Source organism: Schistocerca gregaria, chromosome X, assembly GCF_023897955.1.
Source record: "Schistocerca gregaria isolate iqSchGreg1 chromosome X, iqSchGreg1.2, whole genome shotgun sequence".
Classification (NCBI taxonomy): Eukaryota; Metazoa; Arthropoda; class Insecta; order Orthoptera; family Acrididae; genus Schistocerca; species Schistocerca gregaria.
The window spans coordinates 506,476,343-506,496,518 of record NC_064931.1 but is presented as its reverse complement, the minus strand read 5'-3'; positions in this window follow the sequence as shown (position 1 = coordinate 506,496,518).

Below are 20,176 nucleotides of genomic sequence, written 5' to 3'. Positions count from 1 at the left end.
CATAGGCACTAAAAACTTGCACATGCACCTTCTAATGCTCGGTTTACACTAGCAAGTTATTGCAGCAAATTTAATTGCGTGGAGGAACTTGCCGCGCGATTTGCAAGTGTAAACATATCGTCAAGTCGACTTGCGACAGTACCAATTTATTGCGGAAGTGACTTGCTGCACGTTTTCCGCTTCCAGTGTGAACACCACGCAAGAAGTATCTGCAAGTAACTTGCATCTTTTAGGATTTATTTATATTTCCTGCAAGTAGGAAGCGCAAGTTATAGTAAGTATGTCGTCTGCATAATACTCATATTTAACATTTTACTTAATGTGATGACTTAATTTTATGTACCCATCTAACGTATTATATGCAAACAAATTTCAGAAATGGAGGAGAAACGGGGATGGGTGAAGCAGGATACAGAACATTTTATTGAAGCCGTGGAGAGCTACCTCGAAATACAGAACGTGCATAACCGAGACCTTAAGGATAGAGTGAAGAAGATGAGCGCATTAAAAGAAATCTCGTCGATATTCGACACATCTATAAAAGAAGTACATAGAAAGTAGCATAACTTGAAGACACAACCCCTTCGCCACCTGCATCCACTCGCTTGTTGTTTCAGGAGTCTAGAAAAAGACGATGTGTAATTATTACATGTTCCATTTAGTTAGCTTGTCACTTTCCATTTTATGATAATTAGAAACAAACATTTTATAAGCATATCATTCTGTAAAATGCAGTTTATTTCAAGAAAAATTTAATTTCATTGTTGTGTTTTCACATACCTTCAAATAATTTTGCCTTTTCAAGACGTTAAAAATGGCTCTACATACATTGGGTACGATCAGAGAAATCGTGCTGATGGGAGTATGAAACAAGTGCATTAGGGATGGCTCTACATACATTGGGTACGATCAGAGAAATCGTGCTGATGGGAATATGAAACAAGTGCATTAGGGACTTTTATGAGTCTCCTACAAAGAAAAGATTTAAAAATTCAAATTTTTTTTTTTGGTTGTATGTTTCACATAAATAAATGAAGTGCCTATTTTATTCGTAGCTCACCGGTAGCTATGAATCATAGAGTGACTAGCAAACGTTCCTTTGCTGAAATAGCAGTACCGAAGTTTGTGTCACATCAACAAATACTCCAGATAATTTGAGGACATTCTGCAAAAGTTTTCAAAAGTACCCATGCTCTCGATACTAAGTTCTTGCAAAAGGTTATTACAGGCATCATATTGCGATCTTCTCATTATCTACTCTCTAACCCAAATACTTCTCTTTTTCTTTTTCACGTTTTGCATTACAATTACAAGAGCTGCAGCATATCCCAACCGCCTACTTGTCATTTCACATTTCGGCTGACACTCGTTGTGGTACTGAAAGCATATGTAAATAGTATCAGCAAGTTTTTGATGCAAGTTTCTTGCCAAAGAACTTGCAGAAGAATCTTGCTTAATTCTTGCGCTGATGTGTAAACACAGCTGCAAGCGGCTAGAAATAACTTGCAGCAATAACTTCTGCAGGCGACTTGTTAGTGTAAACGCAGCTGAACTAACATATTTAGATGTCTTTTAACACAACATGAGAAGATAAATCTTTGCTGCCTCTATAGATATCTATAATTGCGAAAGTGTTGCCAGTGCAGGATGTTGTACACGACCTTAGCTCTTCATTATGCCTCATAAATGTTCGATGGGACTCATTGTCAGGCGATCTGGGTGTCCAAATCAAATCAATTGCAAATATCTGTGGCCCAGTGACATGACATAGTTGTTTGGGCACATGAGATACATGAATGGCTGTAAATGGTCTCCAAGTAACCGAACATAACTATCTACAGTCGAGATCGGTTCAATTGAACCGGAGGACAAAGTCAATTCCTTGTAAACCCAGTCCACAACATTACGGAGCCACCACCAACTTGTACAATGCCTTATTGACAACTTCGGTCCATGGATTTGTGGGGGCTCTGCCACACTCGAACTCTACCATTAACTCTTACCAAATGAAATAGGGAATCATCTGACCAGGCCACTGTTTTCCTGTCATCTAGGATGACTGGACATGTCCGAAAGAACAGATACCATCTTCATATACATAAGGCCTACCGGTCAATGATCTTCTTCTTCATCTACATCTACATCTACATGACTACTCTGCAATTCACATTTAAGTGCTTGGCAGAGGGTTCATCGAACCACAATCATACTATCTCTCTACTATTCCACTCCCGAACAGCGAGCGGGAAAAACGAACACCTAAACCTTTCTGTTCGAGCTCTGATTTCTCTTATTTTATTTTGATGATCATTCCTACCTATGTAGGTTGGGCTCAACAAAATATTTTCGCATTCGGAAGAGAAAGTTGGTGACTGAAATTTCGTAAAAAGGTCTCGCCGCGACGAAAAACGTCTATGCTGTAATGACTTCCATCCCAACTCGTGTATCATATCTGCCACACTCTCTCCCCTATAACGCGATAATACAAAACGAGCTGCCCTTCTTTGCACCCTCTCGATATCCTCCGTCAATCCCACCTGGTAAGGATCCCACACCGCGCAGCAATATTCTAACAGAGGACGAACGAGTGTAGTGTAAGCTGTCTCTTTAGTGGACTTGTTGCATCTTCTAAGTGTCCTGCCAATGAAACGCAACCTTTGGCTCGCCTTCCCGACAATATTATCTATGTGGTCCTTCCAACTGAAGTTGTTTGTAATTTTAACACCCAGGTACTTAGTTGAATTGACAGCCTTGAGAATTGTACTATTTATCGAGTAATCGAATTCCAACGGATTTCTTTTGGAACTCATGTGGATCATCTCACACTTTTCGTTATTTAGCGTCAACTGCCACCTGACACACCATACAGCAATCTTTTCTAAATCGCTTTGCAGCTGATACTGGTCTTCGGATGACCTTACTAGACGGTAAATTACAGCATCATCTGCGAACAACCTAAGAGAACTGCTCAGATTGTCACCCAGGTCATTTATATAGATCAGGAACAGTAGAGGTCCCAGGACGCTTCCCTGGGGAACACCTGATATCACTTCAGTTTTACTCGATGATTTGCCGTCTATTACTACGAACTGCGACCTTCCTGACAGGAAATCACGAATCCAGTCGCACAACTGAGACGATACCCCATAGCTCCGCAGCTTGATTAGAAGTCGCTTGTGAGGAACGGTGTCAAAAGCTTTCCGGAAATCTAGAAATACGGAATCAACTTGAGATCCCCTGTCGATAGCGGCCATTACTTCGTGCGAATAAAGAGCTAGCTGCGTTGCACAAGAGCGATGTTTTCTGAAGCCATGCTGATTACGTGTCAATAGATCGTTCCCTTCGAGGTGATTCATAATGTTTGAATACAGTATATGCTCCAAAACCCTACTGCAAACCGACGTCAATGATATAGGTCTGTAGTTAAATGGATTACTCCTACTACCCTTCTTGAACACTGGTGCGACCTGCGCAATTTTCCAATCTGTAGGTACAGATCTATCGGTGAGCGAGCGGTTGTATATGAGTGCTAAGTAGGGAGCTATAGTATCAGCGTAATCTGAAAGGAACCTAATCGGCATACAATCTGGACCTGAAGACTTGCCCGTATCAAGCGATTTGAGTTGCTTCGCAACCCCTAAGGTATCTACTTCTAAGAAACTCATGCTAGCAGATGTTCGTGTTTCAAATTCTGGAATATTCCATTCGTCTTCCCTGGTGAAGGAATTTCGGAAAACTGCGTTCAATAACTCCGCTTTAGCGGCGCAGTCGTCGATAACAGTACCATCGGCACTGCGCAGCGAAGGTATTGACTGCGTCTTGCCGCTTGTGTACTTTACATACGACCAGAATTTCTTCGGATTTTCTACCAAATTTCGAGACAATGTTTCGTTGTGGAACCTATTAAAGGCATCTCGCATCGAAGTACGTGCCAAATTTCGCGCGTCTGTAAATTTTAGCCCATCTTCAGGATTTCGCGTTCTTCTGAACTTCGCATGCTTTTTCCGTTGCCTCTGCAACAGCGTTCGGACCTTTTTTGTGTACCACGGGGGATCCGTTCCATCTCTTACCAATTTATGAGGTATGAATATCTCAATTGCTGTTGCTACTATATCTTTGAATTTGAGCCACATCTCGTCTACATTCGCATAGTCAGTTCGGAAGGAATGGAAATTGTCTTTTAGGAAGGCTTCTAGTGGTACTTTATCCGCTTTTTTAAATAAAATTATTTTGCGTTTGTTTCTGATGGATTTGGAAGATATGGTATTGAGCCTAGCTACAATGACCTTGTGATCACTAATCCCTGTATCAGTCATGATGCTCTCTATCAGCTCTGGATTGTTTGTGGCCAAGAGGTCAAGTGTGTTTTCGCAACCATTTACAATTCGCGTGGGTTCGTGGACTAACTGCTCTAAATAATTTTCGGAGAATGCATTTAGGACAATCTCGGAAGACGTTTTGTGCCTACCACCGGTTTTGAACAAGTATTTTTGCCAACATACCGAGGGTAGGTTGAAGTCCCCACCAACTATAACCGTATGAGTGGGGTATTTATTTGTTACGAGACTCAAACTTTCTCTGAACTGTTCCGCAACTGTATCATCAGAGTCTGGGGGTCGGTAGAAGGAGCCAATTATTAACTTAATTCGGCTGTTAAGTATAACCTCCACCCACACCAATTCGCACAGAGTATCTACTTCGACTTCACTACAAGATAAACCACTACTGACAGACACCAACACTCCACCACCAATTCTGCCTAATCTATCTTTCCTGAACACCGTCTGAGACTTCGTAAAAATTTCTGCAGAACTTATTTCAGGCTTTAGCCAGCTTTCTGTACCTATAACGATATCCGCTTCTGTGCTTTCTATTAGCGCTTGAAGCTCAGGGACTTTTCCAGCGCAACTACAACAGTTTACAACTATAATTCCGACTGTTCCTTGATCCAAGCACGTCCTGTAATTGCCAAGCACCCTTTGACATTGCAGCCCATCCCGCACTTTCCCGAGGCCTTCTAACCTAAAAAACCGCCCAGTCCACGCCACACAGCCTCCGCTACCCGTGTAGCCGCCAGCTGAGTGTAGTGAACTCCTGACCTATTCAGCGGAACCCGAAACCCCACCACCCTATGGCGCAAGTCAAGGAATCTGCAGCCAATACGGTCGCAAAACCGTCTGAGCCTCTGATTCAGACCCTCCACCCGGCTCTGCACCAAAGGTCCGCAGTCGGTTCTGTCAACGATGCTGCAGATGGTGAGCTCTGCCTTCATCTCATAAGCAAGACCGGCAGCCTTCACCAAATCAGATAGCCGCTGGAATCCAGAGAGAATTTCCTCAGATCCAAAGCGACACACGTCATTAGTGCCGACATGTGCCACCACCTGCAGCTGGCTGCACCCTGTGCTCTTCATGGCATCCGGAAGGACCCTTTCCACATCAGGAATGACTCCTCCCGGAATGCACACGGAGTGCACACTGGATTTCTTCCCCTCCTTAGCCGCCATATCCCTAAGGGGCCCCATTACGCGCCTAACATTGGAGCTCCCAACTACCAGTAAGCCCAACCTCTGCGATTGCCCGGACCTTGAAGGCAATGTTAGTGCGGATGCACTAACATTGCCCGAACTCTTACAGGAATCGGTAAATTGACTGCTGTGAGTAATGACTATAATGGGCAGGGGCACAACAAATGTAGTATGTGGACAGTAAGCTGAGAATGTTGGTCTCATGGGGAGCGTGCCAGAGATAAGTGACTGCAGTCGCACTATCCTATGTGTCCTCGGTGGGTCAGATGGATACAGCAACTGCCATGTAAGCGGGAGATCACAGGTTCGAATCCAGATCTGGCACACATTTTTAACTGTCACCTTTGATATTTATCAACGCCTGTAAGCAGCTAAAGGTTTGTATTTCATTATAATTTCGTTTTTACAGAGCTGCAAGATCACAAATTGTATCTGTTCTTTTGGACATCTTCATAATGATATATAATTTTCTTTAAAAGTATGCAGGGCCTGTATTTATCCATTATAAGAAGACTGGAAGAATTTTGAATGTCAACTGATTTACTACACCATATTAGGATGTCAATGTGTTGAGTTTTTTGTGTTTCCATCATTTTCTCTACCTGCTGTAGTTCAGTGATTAGAGCCTCAAGGAGAATCACACCAAATCCCAATTTTTGGCATTTGAAATGCAAAGTTCTCATGACATCGATGTATGTTATGTATGTAACATCTCAGAAACAGAAATGGCCAGCTGTAATCAGAGATTTTTAGCTGTTTTATACATGGAAGTTAGATTCTTTAAAGAATCAGCATATTTACTGGGCGCAACTTTTCAACTTCAGTTTGCTAATTCTCTTAGAAAATCTTGCATTTTGACTCCTGATTTAAGTCTATTGTAAGTCTGCACATTAGGAATTGTTTCCATACTGGGAGTTACACCTATATCACCCTTTTCTTTGTTTATATTTGTGGCCACATTGTCTGTTGCTGATACTGTCATTGTACTTACCATCAGGTGGCATTGTTGACCACTAGGGGCATGCTGAAATTTTGAAGGATCTTTATGAGAGTGCTACTAGTTCCGCCTGTGATATTTCTGTCTTTGTTTATACCACCACACAAAGCTATGCGGAATTTGGAAGTTCAGACTTCATTTAGAACTTCTGTCAATTTATTTAAAAGAGTACCCACACTCCCATAGGGTGATCAATACACATGCAAAGTGACTCATTTCTTAATGAACACAGCACTGTTAATTCAGTAACTGATTTTTTAAATTGTTTGCCTTACTAACACCATTGAAGTAATGTCTCATTTGAATTGTGTTTCTTTTCTGATATAAATGGATGATCCAGCATGCAATGAAGAAATCTTATAGTAAGAGTCTGTCCTTCCATACAACAATAATATTGCGTGTTGGATTTCTGTGTCTCTATACCAGTGGCGAACTACCATGCAAATCGAAGATCAGAGGTCAACTTTAAATTGCTTTATTTTGTTTATCATCGATTTCATGTTTTTGTAAATGACTGTAAAGTCAATAACATGTCCATTTTTACTTTTCCATTATTTCCTTTCTGTCTTTTAAACAGTATATGTGCAGTTTGGTATGTCAAAACCTGTCTTGTGAGTGTTTATTGCAGGTTTTTTTTTGGACTGATACTCTTTAGGCAGGGGAACCTGTTGTCTGGATTTGTCTCCCTACGACAACAGATATTTAACAGCTGATCTACTCCCCCCTCCCCCTATACTTTCATGTATCAGCTGATCTAATATTATCTTCCAAGTCCTGTTTAGGTGTAGGCCATGCCTAGTGAAATATTATCTGATGATAGCCTTGACTGGTACCAGAGCAACACATCTGTAGTGAGCTGCCATCAGCGCCATATCCAATTTCTTATTATCCCATATCACAGTTCAATTAAGACGTGGCTGACCATGACGCTGAAACAGCTCAACAATGTCTATATTGGTGCTATGAGCCAGGGAGGCTATCTTGTTCAGACGACCATGTATGTCATGTGGTACATCTATGCCAAAACTGTCATCCACCCTATTCGCTATCTCTAAATGGCCCTCATTTGTAAAATGTTTACATAAAGTTCTCTATCACTAGAGTTACCCCTGCATCTTATTCGAATCTGTTAGTGGCCTCTACACTACCCCTAAGCTTTTCCTCTACTTGAGGGCATACACCTCGGCCATTGCTACTACCTTGCAGCACTTCCTTCTTCTTAACATTCTGCACAGTCCTACGCTTTCGGTTCACAGTGCTGCATATTTCCTACTTCTAGTTATGCTTGATGCTGTTCTCTTAATACACTCCTGGAAATGGAAAAAAGAACACATTGACACCGGTGTGTCAGACCCAGCATAGTTGCTCCGGACACTGCGAGAGGGCTGTACAAGCAATGATCACACACACGGCACAGCGGACACACAAGGAACTGCTGTGTTGGCCGTCGAACGGCGCTAACTGCGCAGCATTTGTGCACCGCCGCCGTCAGTGTCAGCCAGTTTGCCGTGGCATACGGAGCTCCATCGCAGTCTTTAACACTGGTAGCATGCCGCGACAGCGTGGACGTGAACCGTATGTGCAGTTGACGGACTTTGAGCGAGGGCGTATAGTGGGCATGCGGGAGGCCGGGTGGACGTACCGCCGAATTGCTCAACACGTGGGGCGTGAGGTCTCCACAGTACATCGATGTTGTCGCCAGTGGTCGGCGGAAGGTGCACGTGCCCGTCGACCTGCGACCGGGCCGCAGCGACGCACGGATGCACGCCAAGACGGTAGGATCCTACGCAGTGCCATAGGGGACTGCACCGCCACTTCCCAGCAAATTAGGGACACTGTTGCTCCTGGGGTATCGGCGAGGACCATTCGCAACCGTCTCCATGAAGCTGGGCTACGGTCCCGCACACCGTTAGGCCGTCTTCCGCTCACGCCCCAACATCGTGCAGCCCGCCTCCAGTGGTGTCGCGACAGGCGTGAATGGAGGGACGAATGGAGACGTGTCGTCTTGAGCGATGAGAGTCGCTTCTGCCTTGGTGCCAATGATGGTCGTATGCGTGTTTGGCGCCGTGCAGGTGAGCGCCACAATCAGGACTGCATACGACCGAGGCACACAGGGCCAACACCCGGCATCATGGTGTGGGGAGCGATCTCCTACACTGGCCGTACACCTCTGGTGATCGTCGAGGGGACACTGAATAGTGCACGGTACATCCAAACCGTCATCGAACCCATCGTTCTACCATTCTTAGACCGGCAAGGGAACTTGCTGTCCCAACAGGACAATGCACGTCCGCATGTATCCCGTGCCACCCAACGTGCTCTAGAAGGTGTAAGTCAACTACCCTGGCCAGCAAGATCTCCGGATCTGTCCCCCATTGAGCATGTTTGGGACTGGATGAAGCGTCGTCTCACGCGGTCTGCACGTCCAGCACGAACGCTGGTCCAACTGAGGCGCCAGGTGGAAATGTCATGGCAAGCCGTTCCACAGGACTACATCCAGCATCTCTACGATCGTCTCCATGGGAGAATAGCAGCCTGCATTGCTGTGAAAGGTGGATATACACTGTACTAGTGCCGACATTGTGCATGTTCTGTTGCCTGTGTCTATGTGCCTGTGGTTCTGTCAGTGTGATCATGTGATGTATCTGACCCCAGGAATGTGTCAATAAAGTTTCCCCTTCCTGGGACAATGAATTCACGGTGTTCTTATTTCAATTTCCAGGAGTGTATCTCATAAAGTAACTGGGACGCTGCTGGCCCCATGCCCACGCAAAACTGTAGATACTAGACAAAGCTACATAGTCCAATTAGTGAAAACAGGCTCCAGAACTAGAAATCACGGTGGCATCTGAGCCCAAAAGAAATGAAGATACACGAAGTGGCAGGAAGACAGGCGTAATAACACGTAGTATTTCTGCCGGGTTGGGGCAAATATGGATAAATCAGATGCTGATAAAATTGCGGCAATCACGAAATCTTGGGAGAACTACATAGTGACCCAAAACAGAAGAAGGTATCTACATTGTAGTCTGTCTCAGTAAGAAACAAAATATGAGCGCTTGTACTAGAAGGACAAACCAAAGAGCTAAGGAAAGAAAATGAACACTTGCCCAGAGAACTAGCCGCTGCCAATGCCCTGCACGCGCATGACAGTATTCTATGGCTTGAAACGGAAATTGTCAAACCTCAGAGTGGAGAATCAGAAGCTATGATCCAAATGCAGGCCAATTCCACTGTCTTTTGCAGCAGTGCAGCCGCCACAGCTCAGCTAGAAAGCCAAAAACCAAAGTGCAGACGAATGTTTAATTTTGCAAATGAGAAAGCAATCAGGGTGCAAAGGCTGTGAATGAACAAAAGCCATTAATCCCAAACAAGATAAAGTTAAAGTAAATGCCATTAGCTGTAAAGATAGTAATTCTAAAGGCAGAAACGTAGGGAGACAAAAAGAAAATAATTGAGAAAACAATTAAAAGACAAAAGATGCGAGGAGTCTCAGAAATTCAGACCCTTGTTGGCAGTACACCAAGTACCTACCACAATGACAGACCTGGACTTTCTCGAAGAGCTTTGAGAAACAAATCTTAATGAACACATCACCAAGGATGAATTCAGTGAGGAAGTAAATATTAAACTTAAAACAGGACCAAGAGGAAAACTGCTAACAAAATTCTGGAAATAACTCAGAGGGTCCGTCTCCTGCTGCTATAAAGTGAGAGAATGTAAATACAGTTCGAGGCACAAAGCATCAGGGATTTTGTAGCAGGGCAAAAAGTTTCAACTGTTGGAGTGTAGGCCATTCTCCAAAACGCTATGAAAGAAAACAGGTCTGCGGAAGATGTGCAAAATCAGGCCACAGGAGGGCAGTCTGTTGCAAGGAAACAACTGTTGTGTGCATTCCTTGTAAATATCGAAATAGGGTTCGCGACAAGACTGAGGAACCTGAATGCCCAACACAAAGGCGGTTACGTGAATGACAAACTATGAAATCACATACTATGAAATTACAGACAGTGTTCACTAGGACAGAATGTAACCACACTGGCGCTACAACAACCGCCACCTCAGTCATAGGTACAGGCCATAAAACAGAATCTGCATTTAGGTATAAGTCACCATCAACCAGAAGCAGAGTTTGGTGCCATGCTGTCGCATTGAGGCAACACATGGGGCGTTTATCAAGCATGGACCTAGAAACAGGCAAACTGTTGTCGCTTCATTTGTGTGACACAATTTAGCAGAGATATTTTCATATCACAGCCGACATCGATGATGCATGTATACAAGGTGCCATAAACTACTCCATAGCCAGACAAATCGTGCATGACATGTATCAATGGGCCATCTTTCAAACTGGGACCTTACTCAGAATGGAGGAGATTGAAGCAAAAATTTTCCATCCAGATACTGATAATGCACACACGCATGTACAATAATAAAACACAGAGCCCTAACACCTCAACAGCAGGGACACTGAGATGAAAGACAGAATACAAAATGTAGACCATACATAAAGGCAGTTTGCTTTACTTATGGAGGATCTACACACTGTCAAAACATTGAAGTACCTATAATAGACAGCTCAGCAACATGCGAGCAGAATACAAAAAAATAATAGGTTAAAACAACACCAGTAACAGTTAGTCAGAGCAAGGCAACAGTAGTTTAGACACATACATGGAGACGAGATCCATGCAGATATATAAAACACATGAAAATACAAACACTGCAAACAAAAACAATCTACAACGATCTCTGTTATGTACATTATCAGCAGAGGCAGAGTATCCAAAGCTAATAAGAGAAACAGATACAATGTCCACAGATCAACTCTTAACTGATATAAAAAACCATTTGGACATATCACCAGTCGCAGATCAGAAACATGGATGTGATATAACAAAAGTAATCGATTAGGAGGACATTGAGACAAACATAGGTATCAATAGACTCAAAAATATAGATATACTTCAAATGGCACTGTGTTTATTTACACATCTCAGTCATCCAAATGGACACACCATCACTCGGAAAACAGATCATATGAGCCTCCAAACTGTAAACTTCCCAACTGACAAAAGTGAGCTTTGCAACCTTTTGGAAGCAGCATGTACATGAAGAGGAGAAGGCGTGAACGTAGAGAAAGTCTACAAAGACTTGGTGGCAGCACATGAATGCATCTATTTCATCACCAAGGAGACTACTCGGTGTTTTGCTTACACTAAATACTACATAGGCCCTGGTCGCTGCGCAAACATCTCGCGGCGATGCATTAGCCACGCTGAGAAAGTTAACACATGTGCACGGCTAGACACAGATCGCATGTCCCGTTAGGATCACTAGGAACAATGCAGTCTGTGCTATTGTGGAAAGCAATGGGACAGATTTCTGCAGCGTCTGCGAGGGTGAGTCGCTGGGTAATTAGGTCTTTGCTCAACCATAGGTAGAGAGAGGGATCGCGTCAGGAACGGTGAACACGTGCGCGCGGTCCAGAGGGCGACTTGGCGCTTATTTAAATAAACTTGTGATGACAATATAACATTCGAAGAGCTCTAACTGTAGAAGCGACCTTCACCTGCAGTCGGCAGCGGCGTGACAGCGCTGGCCCTGAAAAGTGCATGCGCACATTGGAACAGTTTGCTGATACATTGCGTTTTTTACGTGCACTGAGTGTTTGTCCACTACATTATTTTTGGGTGTTTAAGCGCTGTGAACGTGTTTGAATAGCGTTACACATGTATCATTTTTTGACAATTTACAAGTTGTTTGCATGTCAGTTGCATTATTTTGCGAGCAGGTCTGTAGGCTGTGCAATGCATAATTTCGACAGTTGACGATTAGCAAGTGTGTCTGCAGAGCGTTTTACATGCGTTATTTTGACACTTTGGGAGTTGTTTGCATCTATGCACATCAGTGTACTTCACTATTGCGGTTATTTGCGAGTAGTCTGCAGGTCTTTATGCTTTGTACTGCATTATTTCGGTAATTTAGAAGATTTTTGCGTGTCTGTACATCAGTGCACTGCATTCTTTACAAGTACTTTGCAGGTCTGTAAACTGTGTATTGTGACATCAAGCATGTCAGGGAGAGTGTTTTGTATCACTGTAATAAATATACTAATTGAAATCCGTCCCTATATAAATTGTTAGAAAATAATTAACGTACACTCCTTCCCCTGTCCAGAAGCCCAGCACAGGCTGAATCATTTTCGCGCCATTTTTCGCCTCGAGACCGCCATCTTGGATTACATCACAGAAGGGGCGATGGTGCACTCTGGTGGCGGTACTGTGTAATAGGTCAGTTGGACTCCAGACCCCATGGTGAACACAATGGATGGAGTTACTGCCCCTAATTGCTTAAATAAAGACTGCCTGCAAAGTAAAGACTTACGTCCATCCTATCCAACAGCCCAGCATAAGCTGAGTCCTTTTCCCACTAATTTCTAGGAAGAGGTGTCTGTCGGATGACTTAGATTAGTGGAGGTAGCTCAATTGACCTATCTTTCCGCCAAAATTTGAACTTCCCGCCATGACGTTGTTGCGACATTGCCATACTATAGTCGCCATCTTGAATAAATTTGGCAACAATGGCGAGTGGGGGAGTATGAAGGTTGTTCCAGTACTCATACAGCTTCAACTTAATCACTTAGTGTCACAACACATAGATATCACGTCAACATATGCACAGTATCCGTATGGCACTGAATCTCTTGCAGGCCTATTCAGAGAAAAAAGCACAATTTTCCCGAGCTAGAAAGCTAATTATACTCACAAACATTAACGCCTGCTCTACACTCTGGTATGTTGATAGAACAGATACAAAAGACTGATACCATTTATAAGTAGAATCTCTTTGTATTAAATATTGTGGTAAAGCTGGAGGAGTCAGTAATTTAGACGTATCAGTAGGAAACAAAAACTCACTACCACACATAATAAAATGGAAGTATTTTAAAAAGTAAAACATAGTTAGTGACCACAATGGCATTATCATTCACACAGGCCCATAAATGAAAAAACCACGACCTCAAAATATCAGCAATTACTTCTAGGCGGGGTAGACTGGCATAAGATTGGAGACACAGAAGAAGATTTTCCACTACATGTTAACCAAGGTAGCACTGACTACAAAACGGATGTTCTAACAGACTTACTCCAAAGAGCGCAGTCAGCAGTCATTCCACGAGCGAAAGCCGGACGAAAACATGAACTACTATAATCTATAGAGCTGACAAGAGTTCGGGAAGGCTCACAACAGAAAAGAAGATAGTGTCAAACCACAAGAACGACAGTTCGGACTTGAGGTATACCATGACATGAAACAAAAATTCAAGAAAGAACTAAACAAAACAAGAGAAAACCATTGGGACAACTTTGTTAAGACACAACTACAGAACAATGTATGGGGAGAACGCTTTCAGTTACAGACAGAACGAATTAAGATCACAACTGTTCTGTCAACGTTAAAACGGGCAAACGATAAGACGACACAGGGCTAGAGCAAAGCCTTCTAGCTACAAGGCCTATGCACAACGACCATATTGGCACGTGACGTCACAAACTGTTGACCACCTAAACTTTAGTCGGCTGTCCTGTTGGCGTCTGTGTTTTGTTGAAAGTGTGTGCCACTTGAAAATGATATATCTTATATACAGTACTAGCCTACAGTTCTTCAAAGTATGGAAAACAAGTGCTGTGTTCCCTTTTGCCAGGGAAATGATAAATCTAAAAATGGCATGAAAGTGCACATCGTTCAATTTTCCAATTATGTGAAGTTGAGAAATTGCTGGATTGCAGCTATTCCCAGACAGGAATTTCTGCCTACACATCATTTAAGGTTATGTAAATGACGAAAAATTTATAACATATCATTTGTTTCCATTGCATCACATTTCTCAGTTGTTTTTAAAAGCAGATATGTATGATGTATGAATATTATTTGATTCTTAATTCTGGTCCGTTGTTGCAAAGTTAATACGAATCTGTCTGTGAAATGTCTCTCATTAATGCAACTATTGTCACACAGTATAGTTATATTAATTAATGTTGTGCTGTTACAGATCTGTCACAAACATTTCCAACTGGAAAATATTGTATGGACTTCAAGCTGCTTTGACGAGAAGACATGACGGATTGTAATTGTAAATCTTTAACGACCAAGGACAAAAGATGGATTTGATCCATCGATATTTCCTGGTTGTCCTTCCTACTTGTCATCGTAACAGGGTTTCCGGGAATCGTCTAATCAAAAGGGATGTGTCTGGAAACAGCACAATTTCAGAAAGTGACGAGTGAGCCTGTGAGAGTGTGAATTCTGCTGATCAATACGAAAGTGAAAACAAAATTTCAAATATATGTCAGTTAATAGGGGGGCATAAAGTCAACGTCTCTTCGTTCTGAACCGTCATCAGCAGGACAGACTGTGTAATGTTTGTTAACATTGAGACAACAGGATCTGTACCTAATTTATGTCACTCTGTAGTTATTAATGAACAACTGGAAGTTTCAGTTTTTTATAAAGGAGTATCAATGAATAACTTCCAGAACAGATACCAGTTTCCTATGAAAATAAATTATTTTCATGATACTGAAAGTTTACTGAAGTGTGTTGAAAACAGTGAATCTCCGAATTATGAAGATAAAGAGCATTTGTTAGAGATAATGCAAGGTATTTTAGATAAGCTTATTCAAGACTCTGATGGTAAAGGCATTTTTCACTTTGTGAAGTCTCAAATATAATTTGTGAGTGGCAGGCACAGACTAAGATACAAACCAGAAGACTTGTCTTTTTCTCTTGTACAAATTATTTCTCCAGCTGCCTATAGCTTCATGAGGGAATTTGGAAACCTGGTAATGCCCCATCAAAGCACAATAAGAAGTATTTGTTTTGCAGTTAATGTTGGCCCTGAATTAGAAAATTTTGACACCAATTTCTTATTTTGCATTAAGCGTAAAGTTCCTCTTTTGCAGTTGTAGGATATGATTGTAACTTTAAAGGTTGACGAGATTCATATTAAGGAGTAACTTGATTAATGTTGTTAATGCTGTTGGAAGTGCTTAGGATTGCCAAGAGTTAGCTACTAGTGCACACACATTTATCATAAGTAGTATTATATTTCCTTTCAAAGATGTTGTACACATTTTGCCTGTTCAGACTGTAACTGCTGAAACATTGCACACTGTTTTGAAGAAGGTACTTCATGGCTTAGAAGACACATGGTTCAAAGTGCTTGCAGTAGTAAGTGATAATAATTCTGTAAACTGGAAGGCTATGACATATTTCTCAAAGAGGTCTAAGCTGAGTACTGTGTATCTGCATTGCGCAGGCAACACAAGGCCCCTCTTTTTTTTAAACTGATCCTGTGCACTTATTGAAGTGTGTTAGAAATAATTGGCTTAACCAGAAAACTGATGGATTTACTTTCAGATTTCCTCCATTTCCGGAAAGTTTAGATTCACTTTTGGAAACCTGATTCTCAGATGGCTGAAAAACTGTACAGATTGGAATCTAACAAATTATTGAAATATGGTTATGGGTTGTCACTGAAAGCACTCTATCCTTCTTCCCTAGAAAAGCAAAATGTGAAATAAATAGTCCATATTTTCAATGACTGCATTGTGGAGGCATTAAAGGAATTGGGTCCATGTAATAACTTGAACACAGGTGCAGCAGAGGTCATCAGTATTATTTCTTTGTGGAAGAAAATTCTGAATGTTAAGACTCCTCACAAAGGCTTATTGAAGAGGGATCAAATGCAGAAACCTTTGACTAATTGAGACACAGACGAGCGGTTCATATTGTTAAATAATTTTTTGGCTTTGCTAGATAAGTGGGAAGAGTTGACAAAAGGTATAGGAATCTTTGCAAAAGAAACATTATCTGCTGTGAAATTGTCTGCACACTCTATTATTATGATCACAAATAACTCTGTTAATGAACTTTCTTTAAAATACATTTTGCCTGGAAAATTCCAGACTGACCTTCTTGGGGATAGGTTTTGGAAAGTACGGGCAACTGGCTGGGGCACAATGCCACGTATCAAACAGGCAAATTTTTTAAGAGTAGAAAAACTGAGATTTTTTACAATTTTAAGGATTTCTTTAAAATCTGGAATAGATGGACCAATGAAAGTAAATCATTTTGATGTTTTAGAACCATGGAGGAAATACAATGCAGAACATACATCATTTTCACACAACTTGGCTTCTCTCTGTGTAGCAGAATCTGATGTTCTGGCATTAGCAGTTACTTGTCTGTAATAGCATATCTTGCACGCTACTGTGCATACACAGTCACAAGAAATTTGAAATGTGATGTGTAGAATAGAATAGAAACTTTATTGTCACATACAATCAGATGATTGTAACATAGGTGACTCATCATTTTAAAGCTACTTTCTAATTGTAAGTATGCAGAATAATTACAAGTATTGTATAATTTTAAGTACCACAAAATGATTTAAAATAATCATGTTGAAAATAAAGTAAAATTAAGAATTGGTATTTACTTAATGCACACTTTTTAGCATGAGAGAATAAAATGTAACACTAGGCACAGCTATTTGTGGCAGTCAGTCATAAATTCTTCTTCACTGTCATAAATTTGCTTGCTAGGTATTTTTTAAAATGATGTCCAAATTCTTCTGGTTCATAATCTTTAATTTTTTTAGGGACTTTATTTCCCATCCTCATGCCCATATAGTAAGATGTCTTCTCCAGCAGTTTTAGCCTATGAGTTGCTAACTTATACTGATATATGTTTCTTGTATCATAATCATGCTTAAGAAGGTTATCATTAAAAGTTGTGGGTTTCGTTTAGGAAACGTAATTGTCCCATAGATATAGAGGCCAGGAACAGTCATAAGATCAAGGACCTTGAACAGAGGTCTGCACAATTGTAATTTTTTTCACCTGCCATGACTCTAATGATTTTTTTCTGTAGCCTAAAGACTCTTTGTAAATTTATTTCCTCTGATCTCCAAAAAATTATACCATATATAATCATAGATACAATAAATGGATGATATACAACTTTTTTGACTGGTGTTTCTATTACACTGCTTAAAACATTCATTGCAAAAATAAGACCATTTAGACGGTGACACATAGCATCTACATGGTCTGTCCATGATAAATTCTTGTTTAGTTTGTGGTGGCTAGGTGATTGTCCTCATTTAGTATTTCTAGTATATCCTGTACAGATTTTTTTGGTAATGTGAATGATATGTGACTTTGTTAGATTTAATTTCAGACCATTATTTCTCATCCAGGCCTCAATTTCACCCAGAGACTGCTGAAGATGAATAATTAAATTTTCACTTTTCTTGCAAGAGACTATTGCTGTAGAGTCGACCGCATAAAGAATAGTGTCTGAATTTATGTTCGTCGGCAGGTCATTTATATAATACAAGGACAATATTGACCCAAGAATAGATCCTTGTGGCACACCTTGTTCTTTTACCAACTTGAGAATAATCTCTTACCAGTTTCTTCTACTGTTCTTTGTTTTCTGTTTAATAGGTAAGATGACATCCATCTCAGCGAATTTCCTCTAAAACCATATGCTTGTAGTTTGTGAAGTAGTAGTTTGTGATCTACAGTGTCAAAGGCTTTACTTAGGTCACAAAATATGCACGATACATTTATATTTGTATGTAGACTACTATTACTTTTTGTAATAAGATCATTAATGGCTTGCACAGTGCAGTGTCCTCTTTGGAAACCACGCTGATTGTTCTGGATAATATTATGCAGATTATTATTAGTTACATGCAGCTCTTTCAAATATTTTGGAAAATATTGATAACAATGTGATTCGTCGATAATTACACACTTCATTGTGTCTGCCTTTTTTGTAAAAGGGTCATATTTTAGCATACTTCACTCTATAAGGAAAACATCCTTCCAAGAAAGATTGATTCATTATAAGGAACAGAGGATGTGCAATACTATGGGTGACTGCCATTATTATTTTTTTACGAATTTCATCCCAGCCTACAGAATTTAAATTTTTCAAGAACTTTGTGATATGAGGTACTTCAGAATATGGGTGAATTTAAATTTAGTGGGGTTACATAAACTGGAAACAAGGTACACATTTGTTGGTGAAAGTTCATCAGTTTTACATGGATGTATGAAGTGTCTGTTAAACGCTTCATAGATTTGTCTAGGGTCCTGAACAGTTCACATTCAACCATCATTTCAAGTTTCCATTATCAGCCATTTTGATACCTACTTCAGTCTTTACAATGGTCCATATTGTATTAGACTTATTTTTAGCGACTGGAATGTAATTATTATTCGCCAATTTTTTGGCTTGTCTGACAACTTTATCAAAGATTTTCTTTATTGCCTTACATAGTTTAAGAATTCTGGGTCTCGGTTGACTTTCGCCTCCATATCAAATTCTCTTATCCTCAAGCTTGAAATTTTCATTTACTGAGGACTTAGCAGTAAATGGCCATGAGATGGGGCTGAGTTTATTGACAAACATTTCCATATTTTCTTGTCTAAAATTTGTGATTTTCTTATTTGTGTGCTTTGGGCTAACACAGTGTAATGGTGCTAATAGAGCACAGTGGTCTGAGATCCCTAAGCTTACTATACATTTTTCTGTTACTCTGTAGTTTAAGCTACTAGCAATTGTATCCATGCAAGATGCTGATGAAGCAGTTACCATTGTCATTTCTTCAAAATTTAGAATAAAACCATGTGTGGACATGAGCTCCTTCATCTTAAAGAAAAAATTGTAAATTTTTTCTCATATCTATATTAAAATCGGCACAAGCAATTATGTTTTTAGATAACTTTTCAGTTTTGAGTTGGTGGAGTAAATTTTCAAGTTTGACCAGAAAACTGCAGGAGATTGAGTAACTAGGGGTACGATATATGCTGAATATCAGCATGTTATATTCCTTAAGTTCTGTGCAGCAACTCTCAAATGTGCGTTCTGCATTTAAATTATTGAAATTTTCCTTAATTTGATATTTTACTGATGAGTGAACCAGAATATATGAACCACCATACCCATTGTCTCTACAGAAGCGAACTGCTAGTTTATAATCTGTAAGTTTCTTCAAAAAATTTATATTTTCATCTCTATGCCAATGTTCACTTAAGCAAATAACCTTTACAGACCATTTTGTTCTCTCTCGAAATATTTCAAGTTATGAAGCTTTCTGACCAGCTTACTTGATAAACCTCTAATATTAAAATGCATAATAAGATTATTATTTGCTATTCTAGATGTGATGTCATGAAAATTATCTATTCTTAACTGGCCAGACAACTTTTTGTAGATTACTTATCTTAATGTTTTTTTCCTCCCAGTTCCTACTAAAACTCGTTAAGATGGCATGGTGGTGAAGTTTTTCTCTTTTTATGGGTGGTTCCTATTGATTCTTCTGCTGTTGTTTCTTCAGTTGATGTCGTTGTTGGTTCTTCTGTTGTGATGATGATAGTCCTGATTCTGGAAATGCCGATACTGCCACCACTTGTGATAGTGGCTCTGTTTTTGTCTCTGATTATGGTAGTTCTGCTATTGATTGAGATGATGTTACAGCATCTGTGGTTCCTGTCACATCTGATGAGGATTGTCTTGCTTCAGTCGATGATGGTTTTTCTGCTGCTGGTGGGGGCTGTGCTGTATCAGCTGAC